Source organism: Hippopotamus amphibius, chromosome 9 (genome assembly GCF_030028045.1).
Source record: "Hippopotamus amphibius kiboko isolate mHipAmp2 chromosome 9, mHipAmp2.hap2, whole genome shotgun sequence".
Lineage (NCBI taxonomy): Eukaryota > Metazoa > Chordata > Mammalia > Artiodactyla > Hippopotamidae > Hippopotamus > Hippopotamus amphibius.
In genome coordinates this window covers 31,723,376-31,748,649 of record NC_080194.1, presented here as the reverse complement: position 1 = coordinate 31,748,649, position 25,274 = coordinate 31,723,376, and the positions used below count along the sequence as shown (strand labels likewise).

Sequence of the window (25,274 nt, the reverse complement as noted above, 5' to 3'; positions counted from 1 at the left end):
GAGCCTTGAATGCCACATCCTGAAGAAATTTCAGGAAGCAACTGAGTTAGACGAAGCAACTTATCTATGTTCTAGGTAAGAAACGAAGATGTAGACAGACAGCTTCCCAGGGCCAACTGGTAGGGAAAAGAAGGGAGAGATGGGATGGTGGCCTAAGGGTTAACTAAAGTGAACAGCATTGGGTAAGAGGTGCATATTTGGTGGAGAGGGAAAGATGAAGACAATGACGAGAGAGAGAATAATCAGTAAAGCAAGTTCTCCAGTAAGATGAAGGGCACAGAATCCAGAACACATATGTTGATGGAGAAGTTGATGGAGGGGCTATATCTAAGAAGGAGAGAAATTACATGCTCTGAGACAGGAGGGCAGAGACTGGCCTAAGTACAGAGATGGAATGGTTTGAAGCAGAGAGAAGGGTAAAGATGTGTTGTCTTGGCAGAGTATCTGCCTAGAATAGGCTTCGGCTCAGTGGGCTCAGGGCAACAGGTGAGGAGCAATCTGGTCTGGAGAGTGTTGGTGATTATTAAAGTGAGTTAGCTCAGAGGATAGGTGGAGAAGAGACAGAAAGCCTGGTGAGAGAGCACAGATCTGCAGAGGCAAATCCACAACCAGAGCCCCATGATTAGGAACCATTTCCTTCAGATGAGCTGGGGCTCTCTTTGGAATGGATAATTCCTCCAGCTCTAGGTTTCCTCTTCTTCCATGGCCTGCGAATTCTCTGGGGCTAGGATTACTGAGGTTCTTCGGCAGCTCTGTTCAGTGGAATTTGTTGTGATAATACAAATGTCCTATAATTTGCACTTTTCAGTATGGTAGTCACTAGTCAAATGTGACTTCTGAGCACTTGAAATGTGGATAGTGCGATTAAGGAACTGAATTTTAAATTTTTATTTAATTTTAATTAATTGTTTAAAATACCAAAACTGACTAATGACCACTTCATTGGACAGAGCAGCTAATGAATGTCTCCTTTCTCCATAGTAAAGGAGATAAGACCTTGCACAGGAGTGGAGGAATGCATGGGATCAGATAGAAGAATCTGGTATTGAGAGCCACTAGTTCTCCCAGTGACTACCCTGGGTGACTCTCCCAAGAGCAGATTTATAGTTTCAGAAACTCCACGTTCTCTTCTTTTCATGATAGGCAAACTTAAAAGGATCAATTACTTTGGAGAATCTTTTTTTTTTTAATCCATGACTAGATTCTGAGTATTATCTCACTTTAAGGACAGTCCTCAAATCCTTATACCTGGGAAGCTGAATTAGCTATCCCAAGGCTTCTTGATGAGAAAATGTAGAAACATAGGAGACAATTTCACTCAGACCAGAGCAACTTCTGTGCTTCTTTTGTGGTCATAGGGAGAAATTCTGGAGTCCTAGAAACAGTTCTGGCTTAGCATCAGAGGGATCTGGATTCAAACTTTGGTACTTAAACAAGTTATTCAACCATTTTGATGCCACATCTGTAAAATGGAAAGAATGATACCTACTGGAAAGGGGTGTTGCAGGTGTTATATATAATCAGTAACTTATTCATATTAATTTCACACTAATTGCCAGATAGTGTGCTAGGTACTAGGAATTGGATGGAAAGCAAAGTAGATAATGACTTTTGTCCTACTAGCTTATTCCACTAGTTCATTTTAGTGTGGGAAGATAGGCATTAATCAAATTGTCATAGAAGTATATACACAGACTGTGGCAAGTCCAGGAAGGGAGGGTACAGATGAAGTGATATTTAAAATATGTCTGCAGATTGTGTGACATTTCCCCTCTAAACAGTAGAATATAATTCCCCTCCCACTGGATGTGGGCCAATTATAGTGACTCACTTCTAACCAATAGAATATAGTACAAGTGATACTATGTGGCTTCCAAGGCTGCTGGTCATAAAAAGGATACAGTTTTTTGCCTGCATGAACATTCTCTCCCCCTCTCTCCCTTTCTCTCTCTCTCTCCTTCCCCCCCATCCCTCCCTCTCTCTCTACCCCCAACTCACTCTTTCTCCCTCTCTCTCTGTCTTTTTCTCAATGCTTACCTTGAATTCAAGCCACCACCTTGTGAGGAAGCCCAAGAAACATGGAGCGGTCCATATAGAGAGAAAGCAAATCCCCTTGCCAAGAGCAAACACCAACTTGGTAGTCACATGAGTGAACAGTCTTAAGGTGGAAACTCCAGTCCCAGTCAAACCTTCAGATGACTGCATCCCCAGCTGATATCTGACTACAGTTTCATGACAGATTGTAAGGCAGAATCACCTAGCCAAGCCATTCCCAAATACTTGATTCACAGAAACCATGAAAAATAAATGATTATTGCTCTTTTAAGACATTATATTTTAGAGAGATTTGTTACCCAGCATTAGATAACTAATACAATAGGAAACCATGTGATAAAGGCTGGAGAATCATGAAACACCCCCTTGATGAAATAACATTTGAGCTAATAACAGGAGGAGAAGAATGAATTAGCTAAAGAGGAAGGAAAAATACTCCAAAGAGCTGTACTAACACAAACAAGGACCCTGTGGGCAAATGATCAATTTGAGGAACTAAAAGTTTTCCAGTGTGCTAGGGACACACAGTTGGGAGGGAGAGATGCAAGATGCCTGAAAAGGTAGGGAGAGGTTGGATCATGCAGGGCCTTACAATGACTTTTCCTAAATGTGACAGAACACTATTGAAGGATATTCAGCAGGTAGGGATGTATCAAGCCCATCTTCTAGACTTCTGGTATTTTTCCCAGAGGTGGGAAACACTTTGACAAGAACCATATTCATAGTGGAAGATTATAATTTTGGACAGGTTGCCTGACATACTTTTGAGATACCCAGATGATGCTGTCAAGCAGAAAATTATACACACACACACACACACACACACACACACACACACACACACACACACAATTGAATTAGCTACACTGAATCATGAGGGCTAGAAGGACACCTATTTTGATGGACTAAGTAACGGAGGCAGGGGCCCAATTGCACAGGGTCGAGGAATAGTAGGAGGTAAAGAAATAGAGGTAATGGAATCAGACAATTCCTTTCAGATGTTTAGCTGTGAAAGGGAGGAGAGAAGACAGTAAGAGAGGATGAGGTTAGAGCAACATAAGGTGTTTTGTTGTTGTTGTTGATTTTAAGATGGGAGGGAGACTTGTATATGTTTAAATGCTGATGGAAAGGATCCAATATAGAGTGAAGTTGAAAATCTGGAAGAGAGGGAATGATGTATTCCAAAAGGATCATGTGAATGTGAGAAGGGACGGGATTCAGAGCCAGGTCAAGTCGTGGGCACATGGGAGGCATTTGAATATTGGCAGGTCTCTTTTAACATTCATTTTTAATTTTTAAATATTGTGAAATATGGTCACCAAGATGGTGACATTGGTTGTTCCTGACTTGGTCACCCTCACAAGAGGAACAACTAACAACTATTCCAGAAAAAAACACAACTGAGAGAATCCTAGAACACAGGGGTAAGTACCTCCTGCAGCACAGAGACCAAGACAGGTGGCATTAGAAGGTAAAAGAAGTGTCTACATGTTAACAGAATTGCCCCCACCCCCACCCCGGGCCAGCACAGCACCATGGGGAGAAGTATCCCCTGAGCCTCCAGCTCCTCCAGTGGGAAAAGAGAACCCCGGGGAGGAACAACCAGCATCTCCCAGCATTGTGGGTCACTTTGTGGGAGCCTCTGCCCTGATCTCATTGCACAGAATTGCAGGGAATTTGACTGTGACAGAGAAAAGGGTAGGTGCTTGCAACAACAATGGATCTTGGCAGATTGAGTTCACACCATGCAGTGCCCAAGTATTAATCCCAACCAGAGCTTTGCTCATCTGCAGAACCAAGCTAGGGGCACACTCTGACCAGGGAACTTGGCAGAGTGAACATCTGTCAGATTCGGACTTCAAATAAGGAGTTTTGCTGGCCCTAGACCCTAGTTTACCCATGGCCAGGCAAGCAGCTGAATCATAGCCCTACCCCATGTTCCCCCTGCTGTGGAGAGTATCTTGTGGCCCCATCTGACCAGAAGGGCTGGCAACAACTCCTGGAAGCAATGTGGCCCAGCAGTGCTCAAGCCAAGAGGTGGGCAGGCAGGAATGATCACCCCCAAAGCAAAGCCAGTAGGGGGCATGGAATGTTCCCATGCTACACACAGGCAAGGGGATTAACTCATAGCCAAGGTTGATGGTAGCTCCCAGTCCCTCCCAACCTGAGAGCCTGTTCAGGAAACTGAGAGTTAACTAGAGCAGCCCCCTCCTTCCCGTCTAGGCAAGGAAGCTGTTACATAGTCCCACTCACTGTAGAGAGTACCTTCCAGCCTCATCTGACCACAAGGGCTGGACAAAATTCCTGGAAGCTGTATAGCCAGCAGCACTTTAACTGAGGGGCTGGTGGGCAGAGTTGATAGTCTGCAGAACATAGCCAGTGGCCATATTGAGTCAGGAAACTTGGGGTGTGGGTTGGCTTGAGTTAAAACAACAAACATAGAACGTTACCAGCTTTAGGGCTGCTTCTTGCACTATCCCTGGGCAGTAAATCTAATTCATAGCCCTGCTCATTGCAGAATACAGCCCTCAGCCTGTCTGACCAGGGAACCTAACCAGAGCATATGGGAAACATGTGCCAATTCAACAGTCCTACACACAGTAGCACTTGAACAGAGAACACGGCCTATGGCTTCCCCCATTTGCAGGGTAAAATGGTGGGTTCACCTGACCAGGGAATTTGGTGCACATTCTGGCCTGATTTGGGTCCCCAAACAGCAAATTGTACAGGCTGAGGTCCTGTCCTGTTGCCCTGCCAGGGCATGGAAGCTAATTCATAGTCCCATCTGCTGCTGAATATAGTACCCAGTCCTGACCATCTAGTAAACCTGACCAGAGAACCCACACAACCTTGGACCCCATCCTAGAGCTTCACTTGGGTAGAAAACAATGCCAGCAGTCCTATCCAACTGTTCTCAACCAGGGCACATGCCCTCTATCTGTGTCCTCAGAGCTTGAACAGTTGCCTTCCCCCAAAATAGACCATAATAGCTGGCCCCACCTGCCCAAGGACATTACCAACAAACATACCCAGAAACCCAACTAAGCTGACTGGTGAAGAACTGTTTCTGCCAAAGCAAACCTGTAAAGTCTAGAAGAGGAACCCCATTACTCAAATATGCAGATACCAACATAAAGAATCAAGGATCATGAAAATCAGGTAAATATGACACCACCAATGGAAACTTTATTAAGCTCCAACAACTGACCCTAAAGAAATGGAGATCTATGAACTGTCAGACAAAGAATTCAGAATAATTCTTTTAAGGAAGTTTAGTGAACTACAAGAAAACACAAACAGACAACTAAACAAAATTAGGAAACTAATGCATGAACAAAACAAGAAGTTTTGCCAAAAGAAAAAAGCAACCATCAAATAACAGAAACAAAAATGAAACCACTGAACAGAAATCCTAGAGTTGAAAAATACAATAACTAAACTGAAGAATTCAACAGAGTTTCAACCATGCAGAAGAAAGAATCAGTGACCTGGAAGACAGGACACTGGAAATTACCCAGGAAGAGAAGAAAAAGGGAAAAAGACTGAAAAAGAGTGAAGAACCTCTAAGGGAATTATGGGACACAAGGAAAAGGAAAAATATTTACATTGTGAGAATTCCAGAAGGAGAAAAAGGGACAGAAGGATATTTAAAGATATAATGGCTAAAAACTTTCTGAACCTGGGGAGAGAAATGGACATCCAGATGCATGAAGCCCAAAGGACCCTGAATAATACTGAAGGAAAATAACTGGCAAACATGAACTTCACACTCAACAAAGCTTTTCTTCAGAAACAAAGGAGGGAAACAGACTTGCCCAAACAAACAAAAGCTGAGGAAGTTCATTACCACCAGACCTGCCTTACAAGAAATGTTATAGAGTTCTTTGAGTAGAAGTAAAAGAATGCTAGTTAATATCATAAAAACATAAAAAGGTAGTATAAAACCCACTGGTAATGGTAAATATACAGTCATAGTTAGATTCTGCAATTTGTTAATAGTGGTGCATAATTCATTTGCAATTCTAGTTTAAAATTCTTTTAAAGTAGTAAAATAGACATAACTACAATAATCTTTTATTAGTTAATAATATTGAAAACACGTAAACTGTAACAGCAATAACCGAAAGTATGTAAAAGTTTACAAATTCTGTTGAAGCTAAGTTGTTAGTTTAAAATAGAGTATTATACATTTAAGATATTTTATATAAGACTCATGGTAACCACAAGGGAAAATCCTGTGATAATTGCACAAAAGAACACGATGAAGAAACCAAAGCACACTGATACATAAAGACATCAAAACCCCCCAAAAGAGAGCAGGATAAGAAACAAAGAACAACAGATCTACAAAACAGCCAGAAAACAATGAACAAAATGGTGATAATAAGCCCTTATCAATAATTACTTTAAATATAAACAGATTAAATTCTTCAATTAAAAGACATAGAATGGATAAATGGATTTAAAGAAAAAAAAAAAGATCTAACAATATGCTCTCTGTAAGAGACTCACTTTAAGCTTAAAGATATATATAGACCGAGAGTGAAGGGATGGAAAAAGACATTTCAAGCAAACAGTAATCAAAGAAAGCAGGGTAGCTATACTTATATCAGATGAAATAGACTCAAAACTAAAAATGGTAAAAAAGAGACAGAGAAGGTCATTATATAATGACAAAGGGGTCAATATGTCAAGAAGATATAACAATTGTATTTTATTTATGCACCCACTAAATATCGGGTTGACCAAAAAGTTCATCTTATGTTTTGGAACATCTTATAGAAAAACCCGAACAAACTTAACTTTTTGGCTAACCCAATATATAAAACAAAAACTAAGGGAGCTAAAAGGAGAAATAAACAGTAATACAATAATAGTTGGGGACTTTAATACCCCACTCTCAACAATGGATAGATCATCCAGAGAATCAATAAGGAAACTATTTGGACAAAATGCACCTAACAGACATATACAAAATATTCTATAAAACAACAGCAGAATATATATTCTCCTCAAGGATACACCATACGGTAGGCCACAAAACAAGTCTTAACAAATTCAAGAAGACTGAAATCATATCAAATATTTTTTTGAACTACAATGGCATGAAACTAGAAATCAATACAAAGAGGAAAACTGGAAAATATACAAACACACAGAAATTAAACACTCCTGAACAATTAACGGATCAAAGAAGAAATTAAAGAAAAATAAAAAAGTTTCTTGAGACAAACAAAAATTGGTAACTCAAGACACCAGAACTTGTAAAATACTGCAAAAGCAGTTCTAAGAGGGAATTTTATAGCAATAAACACCTACCAGAAAAATCAAGAAAGATCCCAAATAAACAACCAAATTGTATGCCTTAAGGAACTAGAAAAAGAGGAACAAACTGAGCCCAAAGTTAGTGGAAGAAAGAAAAAAGTAAAAATTAGTGCAGAAATAAATGAAATAGAGAACAGAAAAACAATAGAAAAGATTAATTGAACTAAGAGTTGATTCTTTGAATAAATAAACAAAACTGACAAACCCTTAGCTGGACTAACCAAAGGAAAAAGAGAAAGGACTCAAACCAACAAAATTATAAATGAAAAAGAAGACACTACAGCTGATACCACAGATATTCAAAAGACCATAAGAGTCTACTATGAATAACTATACACTAACAAACTGGACAATCTAGAAAAAAATGTAAAAATTCTTAGAAACATACAACTCACTAAGGCTGAATCGGGAAGAAACAGAAGATCTGAATAGACCAATTACTAGAAAGGAGATTGAATCAGTAATCAAAAATCTCCAAACAATGAAAAGCCCAGGACCAGATGGCTTCAGTGGTGAATTTTACCAAAATTTTGTTTTATTTTGTTTTGTTTTGTTATTTATTTTTTGGCCATGCCACATGGCTTGTGGGATCTTAGTTCCCTGACCAGGGATCGAACTGAGGCCCTCAGCAGTGAAAGTGTAGAGTCCTAACCAGTGGACCACTAGGGAATTCCCCTTTACCAAACATTTAAAGATGAATTAAACCAATCCTTCTCAAATTCTTCCTAAAATTCAGAGGAGGAAGCACTCTCAAACTCATTTTACTAGTCAGTATTATCCTGATATCAAAACCAGAAAAGGACACCATTAGAAAAGAAAACTAAAGGGCAATGTCCCTGGTGAACATTGATACAAAAATTTTCATTAAAATAACAGCAAACCGAATTCAGCATCACATTAAAAGGATCGTACACCATGATCAAATGAGATTCAAGCCTGGGATGCAAGAATGGTTCAACATAGGCAAAGCAATCAATGTGATACATCACATTGATAGAATAAAAGAGTTATATGATCATCTCAACAGATTCAGGAAAAGCATTTGACAAATTTCAACATCCATTTATGATAAACACTCAATAAATCAGGTACAGAAAGAACATATCTCAACATAATAAAGGCCATATATGACAAGTCCACAGCTACCATTATTTTCAACAGTTAAAGATTGAAAAATTTTCCTCTAAGATCAAGAACAAAACAAGGGTGCCTACTCTCACCACTCCTATTCAAAATAGGAGTAGAAGTCTTAGCTAGAGCAATTAGGCAAGAAAAAGAAATAAATAGTATTAGAATTGGAAAGGAAGAAGGAAAATTGTCTCTATTTGCAAATGACAAGGTTTTTATATACAGAAAATCCTAAAGACTCAACCAAAAAGCTGTTAGATCTAATCAATAAATTCAGTAAAGTTACAGGATACAAAATTAACATACAGTAATAACTAGTGTTTCTATACAATAACTGAATTTTCTGAAGAAGAAATTGATCCCATTTACAACAGCATCAAAAATAATTAAATATTTACAAATAAATTTAACCAAGGAAGTAAAAGATCTTTACTCTGAAAACTACAACACTTTGATCAAAAAAAAAACCAACCAACCAACCAAACAAACAAACAAAAAACCAAAGAAGACACAAATAATTGGAGGGATCTTCCTCAAGGATTGGAAGAATTAATTTTGTTTAAATGTTAATAATACTACCAAAGGCCGTGTATAAATTCAATGCAATTCCTACCAAGATTCCAATGGCATTTTTTTTTACAGAAGTAGAAAGACCACTCCTAAAATTTATATGAAACCACAAGAGACCCCAAATAGGCAAAGAAATCCTGAGAAAGAACAAAGCAGGAGGCATCATATTTCCTGATTTCAAGCTATACTATACAGTTATAGGCTTCAAAACAAGTTGGTACTGGCATAAAAACAGTTGCATAGACCAGTGGAACAGAACCTAGAGACCAGAAATAAACTCAAGCATTGATAAGAAAGCCAGGAATATTCAATGGAGAAAAGATAGCCTTTTCAATAATGGTGTTGGGATAATTGGATATTCACAGGTAAAGGAATAAAACTGAACCCATAAATTACACCACCCAGAAAAATTAAATCAAAATGGACTAAAGACCTAAATGTAAGAACTGAAACCATGAAAATCCTAGAAGAAAATCTAGAAAGAGTGGTCCTTCACATTGGTGTTGGTATTGATTTTTTGAATACGACATCTAAAGCACAAAGTGACAAAATTAAAAATTAACAAGTGAGACTACATCAAACTAAAAAGCTTCTACGCAGCAAAAGAAACCACTGGCAAAGTGAAAAGACAACATATGGAATGGGAAAAAATATTTGCAAATCATGTCTGATAAGGGGTTAATATCTAAAATATATAAAGAACTCTTAAAACTTAATAGCAAAAAGACAACCCAATTTAAAAAATGGCAAAGGACCTGAACAGACATTTCTCCAAAAAAGATATATGAAAGGCCAACAGGTACATGAGAAGATCCTCAATGTCACTAGTTATTAGGGAAATGCAAATTAAAACCACAATGAGATGTCACCTCATGTCTGTTAGAATGGGCACTATCAAAAAGACAAGAGATAAATACTGGCATGGATGTGGAGAAGAGGGAACCCTTGTGAATTGTTGGTGGGATTGTAAATTGGTACAAACACTGCAGAAAACAGTATGGCGTATCCTCAAAAAATTAAATACAGAACTACCACATGATCCAGAAATTCCACTTCTGGGAATACATCCCAAGGAAATGAAAACACTAACTCAAAAAGATATCTGCACCCCATGTTCATAATAGCATTATTTACAATAGACGAGACAGGAAAACAACCTAAGAGTCCATCAGTGGACAAACAAATAAAGAAGTTGTGGGACTTCCTAGGTGGTGCAGTGGCTAAGAATCCACCTGCCAATGTAGGGAACACAGGCATGATCCCTGCTCCAGGAAGATACCACATGCTGCGGAGCAACTAAGCCTGTGGGCCACAACTATTGAGCCTGCACTCTAGAGCCCATGAGCCACAACTATTGAGCCTGTGTACTGCAATTACTGAAGCCCACATGCCTAGAGCCTGTCCTCTGCAACAAGAGAAGCGACCTTGATGAGGAGCCCCTGCACCACAATGAAGAGTAGCCCTCACTTGCCGCAAATAGAGAAAGCCGGTGTGCAGCAATGAAGACCCAATGCAGTCAATAAATAAATAAATAAATAAATAAATAAATAAATAAATAAATAATGAAGTTTAAAAAAAGTGATATGCGCATGCACACACAGGAATATTATTCAGCCATAAAAAATGTGGAAATTCTATCATTTGGGACAACATGGATGGACCTTAAGGAATTATGGTAAGTGAAATAAGTCAGATAAAGACAAATACTATGTGACATGCACTTATATGTAGAATCTTAAACAAACAAACAAACTCAATAGCAAAAAGCCATACAAAAAGATCAGATGTGTGGTTACCAGAGGTGGAGGAAATTGGAGGAAGGTGGTCAAACAGTACAAACGTTCAGTTATAAGATAAATAAGTACTAGGGATGTAATATATAACATGATGACTATAGCTAACACTACTGTATAATACAGAGAAAAACTGGGAGCAAATCCTATGAGTTCTTATCACAAGAAGAAAAAAAAGTCCTTTTCTTTCTTCTTTCTTTTCTTTTTATTGTACCTGTATGAAAAGATGGACATTAGCCGAACCTATTGTGGGAATCATTTCACAATATATGTAAATCAAACCATCATGCTGGTATGCCTTATACAGTGATATACGTCAATTATTTCTCAATAAAACTTGAAACAAATTGTGAAATACAACAGATATGTAGAAAAGAACGCTTAAAGCAGATACATAGCTTAATGAAACATTATAAGAAACATCCACGTAATCAGACAAAAGCAATATTGCCAGCACTCCAGAAGCCCCCTCTCCCATGCTTGCCCTCTTTGCCAGAACATCCTATCATTTGTCCACTACCCCAGCTTTATTGGTAATTACTTTATGTCCTCCTATTTTCTTCCCCCTTCTTTCCAGTTTTGCACATAATTATATATCCCTAAACAATGCTGTTAAATTTTGCTTATTTTTGAACTTTATATAAACACAATTATACTACATGGATTCTTTTATTTATGCTTCTTTCATTCAATATTTTTTTTTTAGCCTTTATCCATGCTGCTGCACGTAGCTGTACTTCATTCATTTTCAACCCTGTATAGTATTCTACTGTATGATTATATCAAAATTCATTTATCCTTTCTACTATAGTGAACATTTGGGTTGTTTCTTGCTTGGGGTTACTATAAAAATGCCTCAATGGACATTCTTGTACACGTGTCCTGGTGCACACATACCTGAGGGTTTCTCTTGGCTGCATTCCTAAGAAGAACTTCTGGCTTACAAAGTATGCATAGCTTCAGCTCCACTAGCTAATATCAAATTTTTCCAACGTGGTTATAACAATTTTTACACTCCTATAAGAAAAGAGGATAAACTTCTTAGAAACAAGAAAAACTGTATCATTATTATTAATCATAAATCTTTGTCTTCCAAAGCAGTATCTTCCTGAGCCATGTGCTTCCTTATGGTAAATTCTAACCCACTAGGGCTCCTTTCTTTCTTTCTTTCTTTCTTTTCTTTTTTGAGAGGCAAAAAGCAAATTTATAAGTGCACAATAGGGCTCCTTTATAATTTCAGGTGGACTCAGAGTTTCTACCTCAGCATAACTTGTTACTGTTAAGTGGATCACTGTTTCTCATATGTTACAAATTAGGTTCCTCCTTGGTCAAACTTTAAGGTAACAAACTTTCTTTTATCATAGGTGATACATATGATTGTTACATTTCAATTGATATGTAACAATTATATGTTACAATTGATATTCAATTATATTACAATTGTATTCAATTACCTTACAATTGGCACACATAATTGTCAATATAAATTGACCTCCTTTTGCAGGCAGGTCACCTCCTGCAAATCTTGATCTTTTTTGTTGGGTATACTGCTGAGTTTGGGCCCTTGAGTGGAAGGTTAAGAGCTTGAAATCTGGAGCTGGACCGCCTGGGTTTGAATCCTGTGTACTTTCTAACAGTTTGATCTTGACTAAATTCTTTCACCTCTCATTCTCAGCTTGCTCACTGATAAAATGAGAATAAATAAGATCACCTACCTCATAGGGTGACTATGGGGATTAAATGAGGTAATATATGGGAAGTACTTAGAACAGTGCCTGGCATTCTACTGTTTTGATATATATCCATTTTAGTTTTGTGGACAATAGAGGGATTATGAACATGGGCTGAAGTCAGAAGGAATTCAAGACCTGGCTCTACTCTTTCCTGAGTATGGGACCATAGGCAAGTCATACTACTTCCCCACACCTCAGTTCCTCACCTGTATAAACTGAGCTAATGATTGCTACCTTGTATAGGTGCCATGAGGATGAACTGAGATGGCAAATGCAAAATGTTAGTGCAGTACATGGTAGTTGCTACCATTTTAGCAGGTGGTAGCTACTTTTCCTGCCCTCACATGCTGGGAGTGAACAGTTTCTGGGCCCTAAACCCTTAGTTCCTCTGTACTGACCAATGAATGGGTGGCTGAGGAGAGTGAGAATGTGTGGAGGTTAGGGTGGAGAGACCATGAAAGCTACTCCCATTTATGTGTAGGTCTCGGGCAGTGTACATTTAGCTGAATGAAATCCAGTTCACTTTCTAGAGGCTCAGATATGGGGCACCCCAGCATGCTGGTAACTAACAGAATACATGTTGTGTCTGGAGCAAGGAATTTTGAGGGTGCTAGAGAGGAAATATCTATGTGAGTAGTCTTGGTGGAAGGAAAGGTTTTTAAGATGAGTCTCAAAAAATATGCATGTAGATGGGAGAAGTTGGAAAAAATATTGGTCATGAAGAGCTTTGAATCTCAGGACAAGGATTTCTTCCTGAATTCAGTAAGGATTCGGAGACCTGGTACTGCCAGGTGGCTGTGAGATGTAAGATAGTGTCTGAAAGGCACCCAGGTGTACTGGGCTAACAGTGATTTAGAAACCCTACTCTCTGGCACTGCCATGAGACTCTATTTGGTGTATTTAGAAGATGATATTTGGAGAGAGATATGCCTAGTACAGTAGCAGTGCCACATTAATTTTGTGTTTTCCTAACAAATTTCCAAAAACCAGCGTTAGGGTGGCTAGTCATTATTGTGAGACTCATTGTATCACCTCATTATTACATGTAAACTAGACAGAGATACAACGCATCAGTACCCAGCTGTGCTGGTGGGTACCTACGTAGGTGAGAAAATTGGATAGAACTAAATACAGGCACGCACAAATGAGCACAAGTAAGAGTGGGGGATTGTGAATAAAATGTGGTAGATTGTATCAATGTCAATATCCCAACTGTGATATTATAGTTAAGACATTACCACTGGTGAGAGAAATGGGCAAAGCGAACAAAGGTTTTCTCTGTATTGTATTTCTTACAACTGCCTGTGAATTTTCAATTTTCTCAACAAAAACTTCAATTAAAATTGCATTAGTAAAAGTTATGCTTTATAGAAAATGGGCTGTCTCCAGTCACATTCCACTTCCCTCAGTTACTCATATTTAGGGGATTCCTGGGGGCACACAAAACAGGCGGCATTGTGTATCCTGGGGGCCCCAAGTGGAAAGGAGAGCGAAGTGCCCCAAGGAAAGAAGTCAACAGTACAGGAATTGCTTTGCTATTTCGATCCAAGTGAAACTGCGGGTTACAATTACCCAAAATTTTAGACAGTTCTGCCGCAGTGGGTCAGCTTTATCTAGCTGTTCCTGATTTACGCACGGGGTCTACTGTGTCACTTCAGCATCACTACCTCCAAAGGTAGTTTACACTCCTCCGCCCCCCACCCCCCACCCCCCACCCAAAAAAGGATGACCCGAAACTGCCAGATGTAGCATTTAAAAACTTAGGGAGTTTTTACCTGACCATTGCTTTTGAAAAGTACAACTCGCAGGGATGAGTGAACTCGATTCCTTGAGCGACTAGGAGGAGACCGTGTTAGCAGGGCAGGATTATCACGAACTCCGCAGTTACCCTTTCTTTGCTATGCTAAAGGTTTCCCTTCCCAACAGCAGGGCTGGCTTCGACTTGAGTGAGAGACCTGAACTTTTGTAAAGTGAAAAAGAGGGGAAGCCATGGCAGGCTGGGAACCCGGCCTCTGGAAGGCGTCCACCGCGCTCGAGGACGACGACGTGATTTCCAGAAGAGGAACTTCTCTCCCCCACACTTGCAGACTTCCGCGAGTCCAGGGGCGGTCCAGGCGGCCGCCCGAGCTTCCGCGGGCCGGCACAGGGAAACTGAGGCAGGGCCGCCGCGGCGCGCGCAGCCCCGGCCTCGGCGCCCGGCCCAGGGAGGGAACGCAGGATTCCAGGGTTCTCTGCACGGCTCAGGCACCTCCGAGGCGCCCTCCCCCCGGCCCGCCCCGCCCCGCCCAGCTCGGGACAAAGCCCGGAGCCCGCGCCGGGAAGGGGCAGGGCGGCTCCCGCGCGCGCCCCGCTCCCCCGTGGGCGCGAGACTCCGCCCCGCCGCCCCTCCGGAGGGAGCCCGCGCGCGCGCCCCAACGGCCGGGCGGCAGAGCCGGCCCCGCCCCGAATCCTCATGACGTCACCGGCGGCGGCAGGCCCCGCCCCCGGCCCCGGGCGGCAGGCCGCATGACGTCACCGAGGCCCCACCCCTCCGGAGCGAGTTCGGTCCTGGCGTTCATTTCATTCCTGTCCTCATTCCGAACATTCTTAGCATCACTCGCGCCGTGCCGCGCCGCCCGAGCCGAGCCGAGCCTCTGCAGCCGCCGCCGCCGCGGCCCCGCCGCCCGCCGCGGGCGCCCACCAAGCACTTTGCAGACTCGCTTCCACCCTGCGGGCCAGTCCGCGCGGCGGGGCCCGGGCTCGGGGCGGCCGCGTCCGGGGACAGGCCATGCAGTGAAGCCCCCCCACCACGTCCACCTTTGCCCGGAGCCGCGCGGGCAGCAGCCCAGGACGTCCAGCCGGCCCCGGGGCAGAAGCGGTGCTAGGCAGGGGTGGGGTGGCCCGGCCCGGGGATTGGGAACCGGGGAGGGAGCCGGGCTCCGAGCTGAAGGCGGGGGAAGCGGCGCCGAAGTTTGCCTCGGACTCGCCGGGCGCTGCGGCGGCTCCCTTGGCCGAGGTAAGTTGGCGCGCGGGGCTGGTGCCGGGTGCGGGGGGCGCGCGGGGCGCCGGGGGTGGGGGACGCCCGGCGTCCGGCACGGGCCGCTCTTTCTCTGCGGACTCAGCTTTGTGTGCGGCGGGCGGCGGGCGGGCACGCGGAGGGCTGGGGCCGGGCCCCCGCTCCCGCCTCCCCGCGCCCCTTCAAGGTGAGCGGCCGGGCGCCGCCGCGGGAGCTGCCCGGACGCCAAGTTGGGCCGCGCGCTGCGGAGCCCGCGCGGCAACAGGCGGCCCTGGAGGCGCCGGGCTGGCCGCGCCGCGCCCCCCGCGCCCCCCTCTCGCGCCCGTCTGCCTGCCCGCGCGCACACGCACACACCCTCGGGCAGTTTCCACGTTTTTCTCGGAGGAGTCAGAAGTTCGGAGCGAGCGCGGGCGGGGAGAGCCGCCGGCGCCGCCTGGAAGCCCGAAGCCGGCCCGAACCCCCCCCCCCGTCGACCCCCCCCACCGCGCCTCCCCGGCCGCCCCAGGCGCCGAGGTCCCCCCGAGGCCGGCCCGGGGGCTGCGCCGACTTGTGCTGCTGGCGGGGTTTTCGCTCCTTCTTCTCAAAGATGAAAGGAGGCACGGTCGTCTTTGCCGCTTCTCCAGGACTGTTGCTGCCGCCGCCGCCGCTGCTTCATTGCACATTCAAGTGGAAAATTTTCAGGAGTCAGCAGAAACATTGTGTCCAAAAAAGACTGAGTCGCAGTTACCACCAAACCCTGGAGGAGACTCTCCCTGGAAAACTTCCCTTCGGTAGGAAATACTGGGGGATTTGTTTGTTTATTGGAAGAGAAATGATCCCCAGGAGGGGAGAGAATCAGGGTGCGTTTCTGCTCTTTGTTCGTAGCAGCAACATTTGTTTTGTTCTAAAGTCCAGAGGCCCGCTTTAAAGAAAGTTCAACTTCTATGAGTTTCCTTTTTTTTTCTTTTTCTTTTAATGTGTTTGTATTTTCTTTTTAAACCGAAGCGACATTTTAAACGAGTTGAAAACAATGGAGGGCTCACACCTCCCTTCATTTTCTCCCACGAAAATAAAATCCAGATCATAATTTTCTTTGCTTTTTAATTATCTTTTAAAAGATTTATTTAAAGTTGAATGGTGTCACTGTATAAAAATATTTATGAAACAATGAAATACCAGCCACCAGCATTTCTCAGGAGGCTTGTTAACTTCTCAGAAGCAAGTGGCTGCCTGTGATTTGCAGAAATGAAAATTGACCTCAGTAAGCACTGGAAACTTAGAGACAGATGATGTTCCAGGAGTGGGTAATGTAAAAAGGCCGTGTTTTAAAAACGGTGCCCAGGTCCTGGGACAGAAAGGTCTGCAAAACCTATCAGATTTCAAAATATTGTAATTTAAAAACTATATATGCATTAAAAATGCTACAGATACTGCAAATGAGTAGAACACTGTCAGTTCAAGACAACCACATGTTTCTTCCTCTCCACCCTTTACCTTGATTGTTTCTGGAAGTTTAGGTGGTCTGATAGTTTGTTGTGTGCTGGGTGCCTGCAGGTGGTTACCTAAAGAGACAGATCCCTTCAGGAAGATGTGATCCCGCTGCATTGTCAGAGCAGGGAGTGGGCTCCGTTCTCTGCTGTTTGCAGTGAATCTTGGCTGGTGTCATGCACGGGGGCTCCTCTGCCAGCGTACTGTGAGGTGGCTGGGGAACAGACCTCAGGCTGTGCTGAGTGCTTCATCCTTTCACTGTTGGGTTTGTGCCCTTCTGTAAATAGCAGGATCTTTGAGCCCAAGCGCATCTGAATGCTTGTAAGGGCCAAACTTAGATCCAACTTTGGTAAAAGTCTTTCCTTTTTAGAAGGAAATAGTAGAACTAATTACAAAGTGACTCAGGAAAGACAAATGGATTAGTTGAACCTTTGTCAACAGTGAGGTTTTGAATTGTTGATTGTTTTTTAGGGGAAAGGCTTATTTTTCTTATCTCACTATTTCCATAAACGGTCACAGATATTTTTGCTTAGTATTTCTTTGTATGTGCAACTCTGTGTTGGACTCTCAGGTTTCAGGTTTTAAACAGAGTTTACAGTTCTTTTATTTGTTGTTCGTGTTAAAAAAATGAGCTGATAAGCTGTATTCATTACTGGTTCTTGCCAATGGAATAATAGTGCCAATGTAGACTATTTTATTTTTACTTTAATGATTAAGTATTATGCGATTCTCAGTTTTAGATATCAGACTACCTTTCCTTCCTTCCTTCTTTCCTTCCTTCTTTCCTTCCTCCCTCCCTTTCTCTCTCTCTCTCTTTTAACAAGTTAGAAATAAAACGAGTGTGACACTTTACCTTGACAGTGAGAGCAAAAAACTATTAAAGAATTTTTGTGTAGATTTCTCCTCTGTGTGATCTTTTATAAAGTAACAAATAGAACTCCATCCAGGGAACGTGCCAGAGAGAGATTATTGGAGGATTTTTTTTTTCTTCTTCTTTTCCCAAAATATAAACCAGGATTCACCATGGCATATACTTAATGAAATTTAAAGGAGGACATGCTAGCTTAGTTTAAGCCAGACTGAACTGAATTTCTCACCGAGAGGTGCTTCCTTGCATTTTGGTACAGTGTGTGCCTAGGCCCCAGCAGCAAACCAATAATACACAAGGGCTGCTGGTGGTGGAGGGCTGGGGGGGCAGCCTGGGGAAAGTCAGCTTCCTCCTGTCTTCTCCTCTGCCCTCTCCCCTCTTTTGCTTTGTATAGAAAGAATTATATATTTACATATTCACTTTGGGCATTGGTACCCCGACTTTTTTTTTTTTAGAAAAGGGATAAGAAAGTCATAAGGAGAAAAATGTTCAGGTTTTCTGCTGCTTGAGTTTCAGTCATTTATAAACAGTTTCGAATTTTGCTGGTTCTGGCAATACAGGACAGCAGGTATGAGAAGGCATTTCTTAATGTGAAAATTTGTTGGAATATACTTGTATTGATATGGGGATCTAGGTCACATTTATTGTCACATTTTCAGTAGAAAAATGTGTAATGGGGACAGAGAATGCAGATCCCAAATGTTAGATGGTCCTTTGAAGGAATGAGCTGTGCCATTAACAATATTTTAAGGTTTCTTGCTTCTGAAACGGATTGCTCTGCCGTACGTGGTGGTGGGACCGGAGTGTGCATCTGTGGGGTTACTCTTCTCCCTAATCTCTTGTTGTTATGTGTTAATCGTGAGCATAATTATACTGCCTGCAAATGATAATTGTGATGTCTTATCACTCGAAAGGTTGGTGCAAATAACTGCATGTACAATCCCATGTATGTAAAATGACTGTGCTCACAAACAGACAGTAGGTAGGTAACACTTTTAAGCTTGTATTTTAGGCATTTTATCTTGTTTCCAATAAAGAGATTGCGAAAGGGGAGAAAAATATTGTAGAGTGAAAGCTGTGCTTAGAGGTTGGATCTGTTTAGTGATAAAACTTTTGGGGTTTTTTCCAAAGACTGAAGAATACTGGCCAGAGCAAGTGTCCAGCTTGCTCTGTAGAACCGCAAGGAAATCAGAGCCCACCTTTCTGTTGATAAATGCGGGCATTACAGCTTCCTCTTTGAGTTCAGGGACTGGAACTGCAGAGTGCTAATGTCCTACTTCTGAACTCGGCAAGAAAAGTATATTGTAAGCTTACTGCCCTTTGACAGATTCAGGCTGTGCTGCTGGGCTGTCGGGGACTGACCGATGACTGGAGTAATCTCTTACAGCTGTGTGGCGCTTTTTCTTATTTTATCTCTAAAGGCCACAGATTACCCTGTGGTGTTTAAATTAGATCCCAAATCATGGTCGTAACAGTATCAGAGATGTGTTTTATTTTCTTGTTCACAAAGGTGATAAAATCAAGTAATTCAGGTCCATTCTGAGCACTTAATGTTTCAGAGTTGGGCTTTTGGACAAATAGTAATTTTGACCCTCTTGTGTTACAGTTACTGAACACTTCTGAAATCAGGGAAGTTTGGGGCCTTCCCTCTTCTGGGATAGTTTGTGGAATGCTAGAATATTTGAATCTAAATATCTGAAGTGTTTTTACGTGAGTTTTTATATTGTTTTGCTTCAAAGCTGTGAACAGTTGAGAGTTTTCAACCTGCAAGACTGTCATCATAAGCTTCCTTGACACTTCCTTGTTTGAACTCACAGTGGAAATCCCACTGTTGCTTCAGATACATTTGGGCTTTGCAGTTGGTGCAGCATAAGAGAATTTTGAAACGTGTATTTTTATTTTAGTCAAAGCACATGGCATGTCCTGAAGGGTGGGTTCTCAGGAGTGTTTCTTACTGGGTGGGTCGCTTTCAGCTCTTAAGTTCTCCTTTTGTCTACTGGCTTTTTGCATGGTTGGGAGGATTCTCAGAAAATACTTTCCATAGTCTGGGAGTCCTGCCTGGCTAACAGTGAAACCACTGGTCTCTCTTCTGATTGGATGAGGGGCAGGAGGAGTTCCTAAGAGGCCGTCTTCTCTACTTTTGTGGCAGGCACAGGGAGGAAGGCTGGCCAGGCGGTACTGCCATTGCCTGTACCCGCCTCCCCCCCCCCCCCCCCCGCCCCGTATTTACTGTCCTGATGCAATGCTTCCTGCCCTTTTCATATTAGTTTTTAAGGCTCTGTTCTAGGATGTCATTAGTAGTTTTAGTTTGAGGAGCAGGGCCCGCCATTGGAAAAGGGGTTTAAAAGAAAAAGCCGGTTTATCGATGAGCAAGTTAAGCAGCACGGTTGCCTCCATTGGGAGATTCTGGTCGCTTTGAGGCACCTGACAGGTTTAGTTGTGTGTGTAAAGTGACTGGAACACTGTTCGCGGGGGTAGATACAACAATGGCCAGTGCTGTTGTTTTTACTGATGTATAAACTGAAAAACTACTGCTAATGGGGGGAAATGTTAATTATGTGAGAACATATTGAACTTATATTCTCTGGCATGAACTTTTAAAAAAAAATGCATGAACTGCGCTGCTTTTTTATAGGCACAGCTTTCTAATTATCATAATTCAGTTCAGCTCCGCTGTTGGATGGAGTTCAAGTGCAATCTCAATTTAACTTGAAAGGAGGTTTTTTTTTTTTTTAACTGAGAATGTTTAAGAAAATTTGAAAAGTTCATCCAAGAATGTTGCCTGCTTAGGTGTGGTTAATTGGGAGGATGAAATGAGTGGCTTTCTGTAATAGTTAATTAGATCTGAATATTAGGAAAGAGACTTTTTTTTTTTTGCTTTGTACTGTATCCAAACCTGCATCTTGTGGATTTTTGCATAACCAGATGCTATGTGTTGTTGAGTTCTCTTTGAAAACCAGTGTCTTTTCTTCTCTGATAGTAAACTAACTAAATAGATATTTTATTACCATCAATGATATAATCTCTGCAAAGATAGGAACCTCTCTTGAGAGAGTAGAAAGAAACAAATGCAGAAATCTTATGAATTCGTTTGACAGAAATCTATTAATTTTTTATAACAACCAAGCCTTTAGAAGGTGATATCCTTATGTGATCATACTTCATGGCATTTTGTGAAGGGAGTCATGTTTGACAGCATTCATTCCAGTGTCTTAATATTTTCTGTGACCTTAGTGTCTTCAAAAACAAAAAAAAGTTAATGAAGCCCAGGCACCAGATCCTCTGTGGAATCAATTTTAATTGGAAGAAAGAACAACTTCAGCTGGACCTTCTGACTTTTGCCCAGTCCAACTTCTGCTAAAATGCAAAGGGAGCCCGCGGAAACCAAATGACTTCATTTGCTCTGGCACTTAAGAGCCGAATTCACTTCCCTGGTGGTGAAATAAAAGGAGCCAAGTGTTTTAAATAGCCACTCCCCGAGGCCCGCCCGCCCGAGTGTTTTGAGAAAAGCGCATTGTCTGCTTGCTGCTCTAGCTGGGAGCTGGCCTGGCTCGCCCTCCCCCACCAGGCAGCTCCGTTTCTGAAGTTGACATCTGGTTTTCTCTCTGTTCACCTGATATATACCCACACACGCGCACACATGCAGCGTGCATGCATGTGTCCTGCAGGTAATGGGGATCTTTGACATTGAATATGTGTGTGTGTTTCAAGTCACTCCTGGGATAGGGGGAGGCACACAGTTAATAGCACAAAATAAAATGTAAACACAGTAGCCGCCCCACATGCCACTGCTGCTGGGTTTCTGTCCGATGGTGCTTTCTGGGTAGGCGTGCCTATTGTTGTGGCAGCAACAGGCGGCAGAAGTTGGGGCACCATATGGCGGATGTGGGCCTCAGATAAGCTGTCTGGTAATTTAGCCCATCAATAGCATTTTGATATGCTTCATTTTCAGATCACCCATCACCATGGCTGGGGGTGTCTTGGGGGCTAACTGATTCCGAAACCATTTGAAACCTCTGTGAGCCAATGCTTCATTTGGTGGAATCTCTTTCAACCCTTTCTCCTTCCCTGCCTTTTCATTTCAAAGCTTTGGGGAGACAATGGTGCTTAGAGTTAGAAAGAGCTACATCAGCTAAGGGAACCCTCAATCCTGTCTTGAAATCTGGAATACTTAGAAGACCTCATCAGGTATTTTCATTGACAGAAAAACAGAAAACAAGCTATTTAATAGAGTTTCATACTGGCAGAGCCAAGAAATTGCCGTAATTCAAAATTTGCTTTTGTTCTAAATACTGGGGAGGATGAGACCAGTGTGGTTCATGTTTTGAGAAAATGTTTCTAGTTTTGTCCCTAATTTTCTTCCACCTTTTGAGTTTTACCTTAATCATCAAGTGCAAAAATGATTAATATCTATGTAACCGGAAATCAGAGGAAGTGTTATCTGTGATTTGGAGGCAAATAGCAGCTTCCTTTATGACTAGGAATTCTTAAAGAGGGAAGTGCTTCTAGAACATATCTACTCAGATGTCCAGTGAAGCTGAAGCAAAACTAAAATCTCTGCACTGGTGAATGGGCAAGGGCACTCCTGCCTTGCGCTGCTGGGGCCATTTCAGGGACTCTGCACACAGTAGGTAGGTTAGTGGATATTTCATGACGTGCATGACCATGTGCTTATCAGCCACGTGCGTCTCATTCGGCAAACATTTGTGTCCCTCGTGTGTGTCAGGCACACCCTGGGGACCAGGGTGAGAATGTATGTCCCTTCCCCCACCCTCTGTCATTCTCCTTTCTAGGCCTCCCACCTTTTGACTTTGGGGTTTCTAATTTTCCGTGCACAGATCTGTTTACGTGGCTAATTTGAGATGGTTCTGACTCAAACCAAGGGCAGCCTCTTTCCACCGCTGTCCCAGGGAGCCTCTGCCTCATCCGTGGTTCCCACCTAAGCACATGCACCACAGCCTCCACAGAGCTGTCCGCAGACCGGGTATCAGCCCTGGAGCCTTAGGAGGATTGGGGTAGCTGCAGTGTTTCTGTGTTTCTAAGAGACCCCCTAGTGGTGTCCACCTCTGATTGGGAATTATTGCTTTGGGTATTCTAACTTTTATCCTTAGATGGAATCATGCTAAATTTGGCTATGCCTCCTAACTCTGAGATTTTTTCCTATGTTTATGAGGTGGTGTACCTAGGAGCATATGCTGACTCTCTGTGGAATTCACTGAGGTCTTTTTGGTGGGTTTGAAGGCTATGGCTGCACAGAGGTATGCCGGAGAAGCAGTACAATGAGCAGAACCATCTTCTCCATGCTCGGTACACGTCTGTTGCCCCTTGGGGAGGTAGCAGTTGTTTCCAGATGTGGTTATAGAGGTGAGCATCAGGCTCCCTGGCAAGGAGTTTGAGGACTAATTCTTGCCTGGCTGCAGAGGTGGGTTTCATTTTTGAGTCGTGGGGATGTTTATAGAGGGTCTCACATAGTGCACCTTGATATTGCAGTGAGGGCATAGGAAGGGTGATTGATCATGACAGCATCCCAGAGAGGAGCATGGTTCTGCTGCTGGTAAGCCATGCTGGGGTTTTTATTCTTTCCTTTCTTCTCTCTTCCCTCCACCTTAGGTAATTTGAAATCCAGATGCTCCCAGTTTTGCTTAGAACTGTTGTGTTGAAACATTTGCAGGTACTACTGTGTGCCAGGGATTTGGTGATCAGCCAAGGGTGGTCAGTGAGTGGCCATCAGTAAAACACCCCTGCAGAGTTTCCAATTCAGCAAGGGAAACAGGCACGTGAAGAGATTAAAGAGATCATCACAATTCAGTGGGGGCAGCTGTGTATTTCATCTTTCTTGAGTTCCAAGGTGCAGTTTTTTTCTCCCATATTTGAACATTTTTGAAATTGGGATGTGTCCTGCGGTCATGGCTGGCCAGGTGGTGGTCATGACCCATTATGTGGTTGCATACATTCATCACAGCCTGCAGAACAAATGCAGTGGAGAGGAAGAAAATTCCAGAGTCAGTTACCAGGCATTCCTAAGAATGCTCTTAATGTCGCCAGTGCTCTTGTTGGCACAGAGGGCAGTAGTGTGTGGAAGAGCATGGGTGTTGATCTCTCTGAGAAGTTGTTTCAGTATGTCTTACCCACTTTTGTTTGCTTATAGTTTCCTTTTTATGTCTGCATAAGATTGATGTATGATAAAGTTTCAATATGTATAAGATACAGTTTTTAAATGATAAGGTGGTGCTTTGCAACCGTATTTCTTAGAAATAAAATCATACTGCATTTAACAATCACTGGTGTCTTAGAGTTGAAATGTTGATGAAACGTGTTTGCATCTCTTTCCAAATGATCTGAGAGATTATTATACATTGACGGGGTTGCTTTGAGGCAGTGGATTGGGAAGGGGGAGGGGCTTTCATTTTTACACATTTGTAGTTTTTAGGAACATACTTTTTTTAATGTAAAATCAGAATAAAGGGGAAGAAAATCCAGCGGAGTAAGTACTCATAATCTACCCAAAGAGCTGTGTTGCCCAGTGATGGTGACTGAGGAGACCTTTGCAGAGGAAGTGATGTTGGAATTGGCCCTTGAATGGAAAGGTTCTTTTGTTTTTAATTTTATTTATTTATTTATTTTTTTGCCAGATGCCATTTTGGGATTAGAGTGGGATTAAGTTGTTAAAGAAACAAACACCCCCCCACCCCCGAAATACCCTCCAGAATAATCAGTTCAACCCTCAAATAGTAATAAAGAAGTTTCACTGCCAGTTGTGAGCTGGTATAGATCTGAAACTTGGCTATGAGCAATTAATGAAAGACGCAACAGGGAGGGAGGGGACTGGTTGTGGGATGCTGAAAGCTTCCTGATTCTGGTTTGGAAAAAGGCAGGATGCTTATGTAGGTTTAAAAACACAGGTTTGGAGTTGGACACACCTCAGTTGGACTCTTGGCTCAGCCAAACTCGTTCTGTGTCCTTGGACAAATTACTTCCTCTCCGAGCCTTGGTGTCCCCCATCTGTGAATTTCAATAGAATGCCTCCTGTGTGCCTGACATAATAAATGCTCAGTAAACAGCAACTTAACATGCTATCTTGTATGCCAGGTCTTCCTGGATTTCCTGCCAGGTCAGTCTGGATGTTGACTCTTAAAGAACACCCGAATCTGAAGCAGTTGCTAAGGAGAGCCAGGCTTATGGTCTCAGGCGAATGATTGAAATCCAGGAGAGGCTGAGGCATCCCATAAAGTCCTAGACCTTTAATCTCTTTGAACCACACTTCCCCTATTCATAAAGAACAGGAAATCCATCAGTAAATATGCAATATTTGAGGTCATTCCTTGCCAAATGGTAGTGCA

General features: G+C 42.6%; 1 protein-coding gene across 3 annotated transcripts in view; it reads left to right on the top strand.

The window, feature by feature from the left end:
* Positions 1 to 15,187: 15,187 nt before the first annotated feature.
* Positions 15,188 to 25,274, top strand: part of TEAD1 (TEA domain transcription factor 1) — a 257,074-nt gene continuing 246,987 nt past the window's right edge. For 2 of the 3 annotated variants that reach the window (XM_057747393.1, XM_057747390.1), the window contains exon 1: positions 15,188 to 15,599. The gene's annotated coding sequence lies outside the window, so the exon portion shown is untranslated. Of the gene's footprint in view, positions 15,600 to 16,222; positions 16,370 to 25,274 lie in introns of all 3 variants that reach the window. The other variant, XM_057747391.1, reaches the window with a different exon arrangement.